This window comes from Crinia signifera, chromosome 4 (genome assembly GCF_055691185.1).
Source record: "Crinia signifera chromosome 4, ASM5569118v1, whole genome shotgun sequence".
Lineage (NCBI taxonomy): Eukaryota > Metazoa > Chordata > Amphibia > Anura > Myobatrachidae > Crinia > Crinia signifera.
The window spans coordinates 197,399,895-197,414,968 of NC_139220.1; the positions used below are offsets into that span (position 1 = coordinate 197,399,895).

At 44.9% G+C, this 15,074-nt stretch overlaps 2 long non-coding RNA genes across 2 annotated transcripts; both read left to right on the top strand.

The window, feature by feature from the left end:
- Positions 1-4,234: 4,234 nt before the first annotated feature.
- On the top strand, positions 4,235-6,993 carry LOC146072502 (uncharacterized). The gene is made up of 3 exons (XR_014473156.1): positions 4,235-4,671; positions 6,793-6,839; positions 6,931-6,993. It is a non-coding gene; the product is annotated as an uncharacterized LOC146072502 (long non-coding RNA).
- Positions 6,994-8,800: 1,807 nt separating this feature from the next.
- On the top strand, positions 8,801-14,831 carry LOC146072503 (uncharacterized). The gene is made up of 3 exons (XR_014473157.1): positions 8,801-9,424; positions 11,933-11,974; positions 14,786-14,831. It is a non-coding gene; the product is annotated as an uncharacterized LOC146072503 (long non-coding RNA).
- Positions 14,832-15,074: the final 243 nt, after the last annotated feature.

Below are 15,074 nucleotides of genomic sequence, written 5' to 3' on the forward strand. Positions count from 1 at the left end.
CCCACGGCTGAGCACGGAACACTATTAGCGATTGGTACCAGCAAATTTCATTTTATTTGCCTCCAATGCATTAACAACGGTGATAACTGTAAACTGGGGGAATTTATTCAAGAGCGTCTGGGGCATAGCACATATCCACTTCCACCAATGCTTGGTAGCAATGGGACCTTGTAGCTATTAACACAGACCTAGACGCATCTCTGTTTTTCTCCCCTCTTTGATTGCTATTTGTACACACTTTTGCTAGGAGTTACCTTATCACTACAGGGGGATTTGGCAGGACCCTGCTCTGATTATAATTCAACAGGGCACCATATACCCTCATAAAGTGACAGGAGACACTCCACTCTATACTTCTAACGTGGCCTATGGTGAGTACCGCTCACTACCCACCAATGTTTTAACACTGGGAAGCAGCAGCCTACTAGCCCATCAGGCATAAGTCGTCTTCCTGTCACACCGACATAGCACTCCCTATTACCTTTCAATTAGCACTCTCATCTCCACCCATTAAATTCCGGCAGGACCCTGCACTGACAGTGTCAACAGGGCACCTTTTTATTGGGGAAGAGACAGCAGATGCTATTTCTTTATACCTCTCCAGCAAACTCCCTGCAAACGGACTGACTACACACTCCACTTACGGTGTCGACTTAGGACTACGACTAGTCGGTCGACATAGCAGCAGTGTTTGTGTGTATTACCGTGGAGTTCTATACCCATCTTAAATCTTAATAAAAAATTACAATATCACCCTCTTGTTGTTGCTACCACTGCATTACCTGTCTATCCGCAAGCATTTGGAGCTCTGTGTTTGTTATTATAAACTGTTGCCGATTGAGCCAATTGTCATTTTTTATTGTTTCATTTGAGAACGTAACGGATACACACTATACAATTTGTTGGATGAAACCCACTTTGATAAATTAATCCATTTCGCTACCAGCGTTTTTTCTTCAATATCAGTGTATCTTATTGACCCACATTAGTGGATATATATTCTCAAAATTTACCCGCATTTGTGGAGTAACACCAGCGACATATCGCTGGAGGGACTCAATCGAGTCCAAATAGTGTTTTTTTCCACTGATTTATGTTATATGTAGTTTGTACTTGTGTCTCTGTCCATTACTAAGCCTTTAAGATTTCTTGATTAAAAGTTATGTTTTAAATTCTATAACCATTACATAAAGATTTATTTTTGACAAGCTTGCCCCCAAACAAAGGAGAGTACTTTTTCTTTCTTCTCCAAATTTGTACGCTTTTTGCTCTCAGGGGTGCACCTCCACAAGAGTTATATATCTAACTATATATTGATATTAATATTTTCTTGTTTACTGTGGAACTTACATCTTAAACGCTATAATAAATTCTCTAACACACAGGTGTAACTTGTGCAGAGGTCCTCCAAGCTTCCCCATACCCCATCCCCAGTGCAGATATCTGTACAATACAAAGATCACTCTAAGGACTGTTTAACAATACAGATATCCTTCTACAGACAATACACAATACAGAGAGCACACAGGAGATGGAAATGTCATTACATAATAGGTGTACACAGCACTGTGTATGTATGTCAGTGTATATAATAGGTGTACACAGCTCTGTTTGTGTATGTCAGTATATAATATGTGTACACAGCACTGTGTGTATGTCAGTATATAACAGGTGTACACAGCGCTGTGTATGTATGTCAGTATATAATAGATGTACACAGCACTGTGTGTGTATGTCAGTGTATATAATAGGTGTACACAATGCTGTGTATGTATGTCAGTATATAATAGGTGTACACAGCGTTGTTTATGTATGTCAGTATATAATAGGTGTACACAGTGCTGTGTGTGTCAGTATATAATAGCTGTACACAGCACTGTGTATATATGTCAGTATATAATAGGTATACACAGCACTGTGTGTGTATGTCAGTGTATATAATACGTGTACACAGTGCTGTTTGTCAGTATATAATAGGTGTACACAGCGCTGTGTATGTATGTCAGTGTACACAGCGCTGTGTATGTATATTAACCTCTTGTGTGGTATGCCCGGATGTTTTCCGGGCTCAGCTGCGCTGCCGCAGCGGGCTGTCCCGGAAAATTTCCGGGCATAACACAAATATGAAATAGGTGTGCGCCAGTGGTGTCCAGGTGTGCACCACTTCTTGAGACCCAAGCCCCCCCAATCACCTGTGCTCCGACGATTGTACGCCGGAGCCGTTCTAACCCCTGCCGCTCCCCCAGCCTGTAGCCACCAGCCACCAGTCATTATGTAGCAGTGACGTAGGCGGCAGGCTCGGGGATGTTCGGGGCGGCTCGGGAGCAGTCAGGCGCCCGAGTCCTCCCGAGCCGCCGTGAAACATCCCCGAGCCTGCCGTCTTTGTGATGATTGACAGTTGGCTGGGGCAGCGGCGGCAGGGGGGCTCCGGAGCTCCGGCGTACTAACGCCGGAGTGAAGGTGAGGGGGAGGGAGCTGCTAATGATCTGTGGTGGGTTTTGCTGGGGCAGGACAAACCTGCCCTAGTAGGTTTGTCCTGCCCCAGCAAAACCCACCACTGAAGGGGTTAAGGCTCAGATACACCAGGGACAGTTACGTGTAAGGATACATAGATCAGTATAGAATGATCACATATGACCTGGCTCAGTAACGCACTAACCCTTTCTCCCATTAGGATCCTGTATATGGCAGACTGAGGCCGGGACCAAGCAGCCAGAAGCTGTATACACCTCCCAGGCTCTGCGAGGGATCTACTCCATCCAGACGCATCCGGGAGACCTAAAATACAGAGAACAGAATAATGTGACTTTCCAGCAGAATATAATACACAGAATTCCCCAGATTTCTCTATCATTGTTGTCCTGCTCCCCAATAATACTGGGGGCCCCTATGTTCCAGCATCATTCAGATAACGCACAATGCTATTACTGGATCATCAACACTGCATCTGTTACCTACAGATTGAGCAGCTCCCATCTGAGCTGCTCCTGACGATAGAATCGCCATCCGCCAGCCTGCGCCAACCGCCGCAAGGGGGTGCACGTGATGCTCGCGCGCCCCATTCTGACAGAGCCCTCTGCCACTAATGCCCCCCAGCTGCCCCCTAACCCTGCCCATCTCCCTCCAGCCTGGCAATTCCCTGAGCTGGCTGAGAGGCGCTCCAGCCTGGAGATTCACTGAGCTGGCTGAGAGGCGCTCCAGCCTGGCGATTCCCTGAGCTGGCTGAGAGGCGCTCCAGCCTGGCGATTCCCTGAGCTGGCTGAGAGGCGCTCCAGCCTGGCGATTCCCTGAGCTGGCTGAGAGGCGCTCCAACCTGGCGATTCCCTGAGCTGGCTGAGAGGCGCTCCAGCCTGGCGATTCCCTGAGCTGGCTGAGAGGCGCTCCAGCCTGGCGATTCCCTGAGCTGGCTGAGAGCCGCTCCAGCCTGGCGATTCCCTGAGCTGGCTGAGAGCCGCTCCATCTCTATATAACTGTAGTCATAAAGTAACTTGCTAGCGTTATTAGTCGGTGAGGATCTGTGGGATGGGAATCAATGCACCCCTACATTGTACCCCAGTTATTTGGTAAACAGATTATTTCATGTTCGTACCTATTTGTGAGACAAGCTATGTGCAATACTTATTCTATGGGAATGTCAAACAATTTCTCTCCCATTGTATAAAACTGTTTGTCTACTGGGTGGTGCTATTACATACATACATACATGCACACATACAGTGCATACATCATGCTTTCCAACATTAGACCTACAGAAAGCGGGACGTTGTGTACAGCCAGCATTTTTTTTTGGGGGGGTGGCCTAGCGACAAGGGGGCATGGCCTATACTTGCCTCGGGCAGGACGCAGGAACATCCCCCCAAAAAATAGGACGGTCCCACAAAAAGCGGGAGAGTTGGGAGGTATACATGCATACATACATCCATAAAAAATGCACACGGGGCACATGTGAAAAGAGCATACAGAAAGGTGGTGTAATATTAATAACAAAAGCCAGGGAGCGCTGGTAGGAGTGTAAGCAGTGGGACAAGTCAATAGGACATAAGTCTGGAGAAGTGATAATGCAGCAGGCATTCAGCCACTGTAACATGACAGTTAGGAGCTGACTGGCTTAAGCTGTCCATACATCTACAGACTGATTGTCATATCTGGCTGGTTGGAACAAACACCTGGTAATATCTGAGTGACAGGTTTTGGCAGTTTTTCAGCATCTCACAGCAAATGGTCAACTGTCATCTGCTGTCATCCACTACCAGGCATTTGTTCCAGCCAGATCAGACAATCAATCTGTAGCTATATGGCCAGCTTAAGTGTGTCACACAGGAACTTACATATAACATACTGTACATGTGATATAACCTGCAGCGAGTTACCAGGGATAACCGCACATTTGAGGAGACCATGGAGAGATGTCTGGAAAACTGGGATTTATCGCCCTACATCCCAAACAGATAACAAAGATATCACAAGGAACCTGAAAAACCATTATTTATTTTATAATTTTTTGTACCAACTTTTATATTACCCCCACTGCATGTAAGGATCACACTGTAAGAAAGCTCCTGCAGCAGGTGATCACAGCTGGGAATGATGTCACAGACACACGATGACATCACGGAATCCTGAGAGATTGCCATGGAACCCTCACTTCTCAGTACGAGTTGTATAATGGAGGTATGTTTTCCCTGAGCTCCCTAATTTTTTGTATTTGTGGCTCTTTTCCTGCCCTAAACTTTTTTCTGTTATCTCCAAATGTCACGACTCTCTGTATTCTGTCCTGCAACCAAGATCTTATCCATTTAACTATCTTAAGATGCCCATACACTAGTAAGATTTATCTTCAGATCTGGCTGGTTGGAATAAAAACATGGTTATGGATGAGTGACAGTTTGTCAGTTTTCCAGCATTTCCAAACAAATGGTCAACTGTCATTTGCTCTCATCCATAACCATGTTTTAGTTTCAACCAGCCAAATCTGAAGAATCCAATCCCAAACTTTCAAGTTTATTTAGCAGTCTGCGATGTGGGACAGTGTCAAAAGCCTTACTAAAGTCTAGATAAGCTGCATCTACAGACCCACCTTGATCTAATACTTTAGTCACCCAGTCAAAAAATTCAATAAGATTTGTTTGACATGATCTTCTCCCAGTAAACCCATGCTGTTTCAGATCCTGTAAATTGCTAATTTTGAGATATTCTACAACTTTTTGTTTTAAGAGTGTTTCCATCAATTTCCCTACTACTGATGTAATGCCTGGTACACACCAGGACGATCCTGCTCGTGAGCGGGTCGTCACAGGAAAGTACGACACGCTCACGAACTGACGGAGCCACCGACTGGCACTGAAAAAGCCCCTGATGTGATCGCAATCCGATCGCGACCCGCACCCACTACAATGGTCGTTTTTGAGATCCTACCTGCAGCAGGTAGGATCTCAGAAAAGACCTAACGACCCGCGGGGCTGCGCATCGGATCGGGATCGAATCAAAAGGGCAGCGAAATGGCCCAAAACACGGCCGATTTACATACAATCAGTCGAGATTGTATCTAAATTGGCTAGTTTTGGGCCATATTGTTGAATAATTCTGTTAATGGTTTTACCAGCTCCCTTTTAAGCTCTTTTAGTATCCTTGGATGTATCCCATCTGGCCCCATTGATTTATCCACTTTCAGGGTACTTGTTTCCTAGCACGGCGCCCGTCGGCTCCCATCGCATACCATTAGTTAAGGTATGCGATGGGACCCGATCTGACCCGATATGAGGGTTTTAAAAGTTTTCTGTACAATTCTGTACAATTTTAACATCGCGTCGCATCGCATGCCATTACAATGGCATGCGATGCGATGCAATGAGACCCGATTTTACATTGGCTCATTACTATGTTAAATGGACCCCCAGACCTGATTTTTAATTGTACAAGCACCCTGATGAGTGATTAATATGTGAAATGCACCCCCATTTTTAACGCCACCCCCACTATTAACACCCACCTGAAGCGTGGCGAGCGCAGAGAGCCCACGAGGGGCGGCGGTACGCATCCTCCAACCTTTTCATATCCCCACTATCCACGTTGGTGTGGAGTTGATTTTAGATAGTGTGTCTTCATTGTCCCCCTCAAGAAGACTTCCACTCTCTGTCTTCAGTCTAATTATTCCACTTTTTGTTTTTCTCCTTTCACTTTTATACCTCAAAAAAGTTTTCCCCCCTTTACCCACTGACTGAGCCATTTTCTCTTCAGCCTGTGCTTTTGCACATCTGATTACCTTCTTAGCCTCCTTCTGTCTAACAAGATACACCACTTTGTCCTCATTATTCTGCGTCTGCTTAAATTTCTTGAAGGCCAACTTTTTTGCTTTCACAATACTTGCTACTTCTTTGGCAAACCACAATGGCTTCCTTTTCCTTGTGTTTTTCCTAACTCTTTTGACACAAAGTTCTGTTGCTTTTAGTATTGCACTTTTACATTTTCCCCACTTCTCCTGCACTCCTTCCAAGTTCCTCCTGATGTCAGCCTCCCGTCCTCTCTTTGTCCAGGTGCTCGCAAATATAAGTCAGTCTCAACAGACTTAAATTTGCGAAGGCGTGCAAAACCCAACCACGGAATGATTTCAGATTTGCGGGCACATGCGAGGGGATACGGCGGTGAAGTGGGTGGTGTCACAGGGACGGTAACCTGCGAGCTTAGCAGGTTACCGGGTCAATCAGAATGATGCCCCTTGGGTTATGGTAGATCTCTGGGCAGGTTCAGTTGTAGTTAAAATCAATATTAAACTTTTTTTCATTCCCTCCGCAGGAGATAGAGGACAGAATTTTTCAGCTGCGTGTGCTGATGCACGAAGTGTGAGTGTTGTTATTATTCATCATCTGTATAATAGAGTGCTGTCAGATGGCCCATCAATTCCCTATAATATTCTGTATATTCTGTTTCTAGGGAATTTGCTCGCAAAACCCCCAGAAAGAACTGGGTGATTGGATATAAAGGCCGGAAGCGTCTTGTAAGTTATTTACATTTCTTATATATATCTCTATGGGACCCATTTATTTGCAGAATATTTTATGTATCCCCTAAATGGATGTAGGAGGGACCCCAGCAGGAATCTCCGATCGCTTCTGCATTCTCTCCTGTCCCGTCGCTTCCCCCAAATGCACCCCTATGTATACGCGCAAGAATGGTGACATGTATAACACACACGTAATGGGTTATATTGTCTAATAATCTTCGTTTTCCCCTCTGCAGCAGGTGCTGAAGCCCATACCAGGTACGTCCTGAGATGTTACTAATTACCTTTTATTATATGCAAATTGTTGTTGTTTTACCATCTAATATCCTCATTTTATTTCTCAGAGGTTTCACCAACAGAGAAAGAAGCTGGGAGGTAATTATATCACTTTATTACTTGGACAATATTTGTCTGGTAGAACCGGGCCTCCACCTAATATCGTTAGGTGACCTTTCATCAGTTGTCATCGGCTGTCCTGAATACAATGGGGCTGATTCATACCTGTCCAAAGAGGGGGAGAAATCCACTCACCGTTGAATGGATTTCCCCTCTCCGTGTGCAGCGCGGGGTAAGTCAGTACTTACTCGGCACTTCGATGGCCGTAGGAAGATCGGGGCTGATGATGTCAGCAGCCGTCTCTCCCAACGGCCAGGACCGCCTTCTTTTTCGGGCGTCACATCAAGAGAAAGTTAGAGTGAGGCCCACACATTTACACTGGCTTTTAATTAGCCAGCATTACAGCCTGCGATTGCAGGCCATCACCATCTGTGGCCGCACGGAGGGCTTGCGCATTCGTGGTTCTCCGATAATCTAATCATCACATTAACTATTCCTAGCCAGCAAAAATGTACTTATATAACATACAATAATTATTAAACGTATTGCAGGGATCAGCTCCTAACTGTCACTTCTTTTCTTTTACTGGATCTGTTATAGGCTACTGACCATTAACAACTGGCCAGAAGATGATCGGTAGGTATATGATTGGCTGTATTATGGAGCGTAGATAATATACATGCATCCCATTGGATCCCGGGTGTACAGCTGTATATACTGACACCCCATGGCAGTATACAGAGCGCAGAACAGCATAGTCACTGTGACAGTAGTAATGCTAATGGCCCATTACCCTATTTGTACATAATGTACTCATCTCTCATACACAAGAGAGAATACAGCCATGACGACGTTACCAGGACCTGTGACAGCAGCAATTTCAGTATAGAAGAAAATTAACTTGCAAAAGTCAATTCTCTCTAATGGACAAAACCATGCTGCACTGCAGGCAGTGGCGTAGCTACAGCACCGCAGCCCCCGCGGTCGCGGGGAGGCGCTGGGTAAGTGCGGGCGCCGGGGGGCTGCGGTGCTATTATAATGCCCCATCCCCCGCAGCTTTACCTATGTTCGCTGCGGTGGTCCCGGCTCCCCTGGCTTCATTCTGATGCCATTTTGACGGGCTATCATAAAATGTCTGCCCCCATATAGCAAACAGTTCTATGAAACTGTCTGCTGTATGGGGGCGGCCATTTTGTGATGGTCCGTGTTTAGCATCAGAATGAAGCCAGGAGGGGAGCCGGGACCAGCGCAGCGAATACAGGTAAATATGCAAGGGATGGGGGGGCATGAGCGGCCGGGGTGGTGGAGGGGGGGGCGTGATTTATTATCGGCGGGGGGGGGCTCCCAAATTATAGTTACGCCACTGACTGCAGGGGGAGGGGGCAGGTGTACAATGTGCGGAGAGAGTTAGATTTGGGTGAGTTATTTTGTTTCTGTGCAGGGTAAATACTGACTGCTTTTTGTGGGTCCACCCAGGGATGTCTCCTGACCTAGATCAATCACACAGGCTGATTTCAGACCATGGGATAGAATTACTAAGCAGCGGCATTTACCAGCTGCTGATTCCCTGCTGATCTTGGTTCTGATCATGTAAAAGAAACACTACTGGTTTTACATTTTTACATTTCAGGGTCAGATCTGTAGAGAATGTGTATATTGTGTATAGTGCGGTAGTGTCATGTTGTGTGGATCACACTACTGCGCTGCTGAGCTTTGTGTATCACTTACACTTTCTAATTATTGTTATTATTCTAACAGTGAATGGTGGAAGGACCCAGACAACGGTCCCATTATATAAGTAGCTGTTATGTGTCTGTCTAACAGATCTGACACGTATCATCACGTAGCCCTGTCTCCATATATGATGGGAAGGGGCTGATACCTTGTAGCGGGAATGTCATACACACCAGTATGTGCTTACACCCAGTAACACCCTCACCAGGTATTAGTCATGTGTACCCCTGTATATACAGCCCATGGTATATACAGTCCCTTCCATTGCACAGTCCTATAATTTAATCTCTGTTCTTTTTTTTTTAGTAAATCAGTGAGGTTCAGCAGGGAATGGTGGAGGAAGAAATTCCCCAAGTGAGTAGTAACCGGATATTGTACAATGTTTAGTAAATTGACATGAGTGCTGCCTATATTTATTTAAATGCTCAGAGTGTAAGGTGTTGAGGGGGAGATTTATTATATGTCGATCAGGGGAATATGCGCTATCCCCGTGCCTTAAGGCAGGGGATAGCGCTTCCCCTGATCTATCACACCTGCTGGCCGGGTACTTTATCGGCGGCGGTGTGGGGCAGGAGGCATAGTGCAGCTACGATATTTCATACTGCGCCCCTGCCTCCTGCCTGATTTATGAACGGTCAGCATCGCTGACCGTTCCGCCGCCTGCAGCTATCGACTTTGACAGCTGCAGGCGGCGATGTCCTATACCTACAGCAGGGACAGCGCTGTCCCTGCTGCTGGCGCTGAGCTGCGCTGGGCTCTCGCGTGAGTAGCGAGATCCCGCGCATGCGCAGTCCAGCCGGCCGGGGGGAAGGAGACAGCGCGTCAATGTTAACTGACGCGCTGTCAGCTGGAGGGGGCATCGCCGGAGGGGGGAGTTAGCGCTCCCCCGCTTCGGCGGCAAGATCTTAGTAGATCTTGTCAGTGTCCCCTTCTGCTTCGCCTCGCTAATGAGGTGAAGCAGGGAGCGTCTCTTAGCGCCGCTATAATAAATCTACCCCTGAAAGAATAAGACAGAGTTTTCACGTTAATTATCAAAAGTATGTCGCCTATGTACCTTGCCAGAGGACCAGATTCGCCTTAATGAATTCATGTCCAGTTCCAAATTGCTTTCTCCTCCCATTTGCTCAAAAATAGATTAGCATAACTTGGAGGGAAATCTGGTCCCTATGGCGGTGCCTGTTCACTTTAAATAATAATTGTTGTCGCACCATGTAAAATGATGTGTAAGAATGAAGTTGATAGCTTTTGTAATGAATTCTATTTGTGTCGGATGTATTGTGGTGTCTTTCCTTAGAAAGTGTGCTACACTTTCTATACCCTGTGTGTGTTTAATGACTGTGTATAGCGAGGTCACATCGCTAGTGACTAGCCACATGTCATCTTGCCAGTTGATGTCTTGAAGGGTCAGTAGTGTATGTGTTGTATCTTTTAAGTGTGATGGTTGTTGGCTGACTAAAGGTTGCAAGAATTGATCTATGTATTGAGCTAAGTTTGAAATAAGAGAGTAGATGCCTGAAATGATTGGTTTGCCTGTGGGTTGGGTTCTTGTGTATCTTTGGTAGGTAGTAAATGACTGGAAATACTGGGTGGTGTGGGTGTAAGAAATAAAATTCTTGTTTGTTGATTATCCCTAAGTATAATCCTTTGTGTAAGAGTGTCTGTAGTTCTTGTTTGTATTGTTGAGTGGGATCATTCTTCAGTATGCAATACTGTATGTGTTCGTTGATGTATGCTGCCTTGTCCGCTGGCTTTACTATGAGTTCCTTGTTGTCCTTCTATTCTTTCAGTGCTTCTTGTTCATGTTTGTTTAAATTGTCACGTCTATGTGTCCCACCCCCAGACCATAGTACTTTTGAACTATAATTTAATTTCTATCTCGCTCTATTTGCTGTTGAATGTACACCCGGAGTTCTCTCACGTATGATATAGTATCATTGATAATTAACGTGACAACTCAGTCTAAGGGGGGTATGCAATCTGGGATCATGGCTGTCGATCCCCGCCGACAGCCATGATCCTGCCCGTTTTTCAGTCAGATCGACCGCATAACGATAGACGGGATTCAATGTCCCGCCTGCCGATGGGCGCAAAGGGGAATGTGGCCGTGAAAACAGAGGTTGATTGTCGATTTGTGGTCTGGATCACGACAATCCACGGCCGTTATCGGCCAAACGGACCCGACAGCTTCTGAAGTCGGGCCCGTTCTGCCGTGATCCCGCATCAATGCTGTCGTTAATGACAGCATTGAATAGGGAGCCATTGAAATCAGGTGATCCCGCAGCACAGACGACTATCGTATGACCGCGGATGCACACCGCTGTCCTTGCGATCACAGCCAGCAATTGGCTAGCCATTGTTATCTGTACAAAAATTGATTGACAGGTGACGGGCGTTTGTGGCGTAACCTCAGCTTCCTTCTGCTGGTTGGGAGGGAGGGCCGCTTATGTCACCAGCCAGCGGCTTCCTTCTCCCCATCGCTATTGCAGCAATAAGTAACATCTAGCTTACTTAGTTCTGTGTATAGTGAGTGATTATGAATGGTTTTCTCCTCCTGTGCCTGGCTGCGATCACATGCAAATTGGAGCAGCGGGTGGAGGGGGAGTCTGGTCAGCAGGGCGGCGTTTACCTGATCGATGGGCTCGGAAAACTGACAGCCCAGGTCTGAATCGGGCCGATAATCCCATCTCATTCCAGCATTACCCTATATTGAGGGCTAAGATACATGGAAGCGGTGGTGACTGGGGCATTACTAGAGATGTCACCTATACCAGGTGGCATGAATGGGGGTCAGTGATCCCATCCCATTTAGTGACTGTATGTTGGCACGTGATGTATAGAAATGCTCATTCTGTCCCATTGCAGATTCTTCAGCCGTTTCTTTTGTGGAACCTTATATCTTATGAGGTAAGTACACAGGAGCGTCACAGGGGTACTGGCCCTCGTCACCACAGCACCACAGTACTGTCAGGGACGTCCCCAGATTGTCTGTATGGATAGGTATGGAGGTCTGGCCAGTTGGGGATTTACATTAATGTCATGTAGTCAGAATGATAATTACACAGCGACAGCCAGAATAATGGGGGTCGCGGTCTGTAGAGTCAGATTACTTCCCAGTCCCCTTATGGGTAATAACCAGAACTACACCAGATCCCTCCAACGTTACACATATAGCAAAACTATATATATATATATATATATATATATATATATGAGACAAAATAATGTACACAATGTAATCAAGGCGCAATCTAAGGAGGAGCAACTACAATATATCCAAAGAACTTGTTCAACCAAAAAACTAGTAAATAGACAATACAAATAAAATGTTAGGATATGTCCAGAGCGCTGTCCGTAAATATAAGAGAAAGGATTCTTTTTTCTTCTCGCCAAATCAAATGGGTTATGGGGAAAAAGAGAAGAGATGAATGTTTAGGATTAACACTGTGAAAATCAAAAATAAATGTGGGTTTCACAGGACGTACCACAATAATCACAATAATCACAATAAGGCCTTGATAAAGATTTGAAATCGAAACGCGCGTTGGTGGCTATCTGGACTTGCACCTATATGGACTTTTGATTTTCTGGACACTAATTTGAGGTATTTCTTGTGGGGGATTCTCTGACATGTGAGACTTATCCGGAAGGTCCACATCATCCACTTACTTTCATTTTGTTTTCCAGTGGGATATTTAGGGTGATCCATTTCAAATATTTTTTTTATTTTTTTTTTTAAAGAATGTTCATTAAAAGTTTTTTTTATCATCATCACTGGTCGTTTGAAATTCCGAGTTAAAGATACCCAGATTTGTTTGAAAATCTCAATGTGAAAAAATTGTTAATTTTTTCTACACTTACTAAAAGAAACCTGTATGTATTTACCCATGCTAATTGAGTGAGTGAAAAACGTACGTTCCATTTTCCTCCAACACCTGGTGAACTTGGTGAAGGCTTCCCACATTAATAAAGATATCGTTATGAGTTTAATTTTACACACTTTATTGTGAGTGTGGTACGTCCTGTGAATCCAACACTTATTTTTGATTTTCAAAGTGATAATCCTACACATTAATCTCTTCTCTTTTTTCCTATAACCCATTTGATTTTGTGAGAGTCAGAGAAGAAAAAAGAATCCTTATATTTACGGACAGCGCTCTGGACATATCCCAAAAATGTATTTACACTATATATATATATATATATATATATATATATAGTCTTGATAAAAGGGCACCAGCCCTGAAACGTTGGCTTTAAGACAGTTGTCTGCTTCTACCTTTATTTCCGAGTGACATCCACCGTTTGAAATATATATTATACTTTTGGATGAGCACCGGAGCCGTTGTCCTACAAACAGCTGAGTGCCGGACAGTCTGGACTGTATATATATATATATATATATATATATATACACTCCTCCAAACCTGCCGGCACTCTGTGTAAAGATGCAACAGTCCCCGGTGCCCAATCAGAGATAGATGCAAACTCCAATGGAAAGAATGGGACTTGAGAGGCAGACAACAGTGCAATGAAAGCAAGTATATTGTGTCAAGCTTTCGGGGAATTAAACCCCTACTTCAGGACAGGTTTTTGTCCTGAAGAAGGGGTTTAATTCCCTAAAATCTTGACACAATATACTTGCTTTCATTGCACTGTTGTCTGCCTCTCGAGTGCCATTCTTTCCATTGGAGTTTATATATATATATATATATATATATATATATATATATATATATATATATATAATATATATATATATATATATATATATATACACAGCACTTACACATCACAGTTACTGCACCCTATCCCCATATTTAATGTATTCCATAATTACTAGCGATTTCCCAATAGGCACATGATGTGTGGTGGGCGCCACCTGCTGGGGGAAGTGTAGTTCATGCAATGGCAGAGCAGTCTGGGGATGGGGGTCAGTGTGTCAGGACCCAATCTCATGCAGTCCCCTTGTTACAGCATCTTTCCTGTTATAAAGCCCCCCTCCCCACATCGGGTTACCCCCTACCCTCATCCTGTTAACCCTCCTGCCCACAGTCTTTTACCCCCCTATCCTCATCCCTTTACCCCCCTGCCCATATCCTGTTACCCCCCTACCCTCATCCTGTTACCCCCTGCCCTCATCCTGTTACCCCTGCCCTCATCCTGTTACTCCGCTACCCTCATCCTGTTACTCCCCTGCCCACATCCTGTTACTCCCCATCCCTCATCCTGTTATTCCCCTGCCCACATCCTGTTACACCCCTGCCCACATCCTGTTACTCCCCATCCCTCGTCCTGTTACTCCCCTGCCCACATCCTGTTACCCCCCTGCCCACATCCTGTTACTCCGTTACCCTCATCATATTACTCCCCTACCCTCATCCTGTTACCCCCCCTGCCCACATCCTGTTACTCCGTTACCCTCATCCTGTTATCCCCCTGCCTCATCATATTACTCCCCTACCCTCATCCTGTTACCCCCCTGCCCACATCCTGTTACCCACCCTGCCGACATCCTCTTACCCCCCTGCCCACATCTTGTTACCCCCCTGCCCATATCCTGTTACCGCCTGCCCACATCCTGTTACTCCGCTACCCTCATCCTGTTACCCACCTGCCCTCTTCCTGTTACCCCCCCCCCTTCAACCTGTAAATGCATTAGAGTGACTGTATCTTGGCATGTGCCATTTAATAAATCTTCATTCTTTCTAATTGCAGATACAACCATCAGTACTTTTAGGTGTGTGTCTGTATGTGTGTGAATGTATATATATGTATGCATATGTATGTATATGTATGCATATGTATATATATGTATGCATATGTATGTATATGTATATATATGTATGCATATGTATGTATATGTATATATATGTATATATATGTATGTATATATATGTATGCATATGTATGTATATGTATATATATGTATGCATATGTATGTATATGTATGCATATGTATGTATATGTATGCATATGTATGTATATGTATATATATGTATGCATA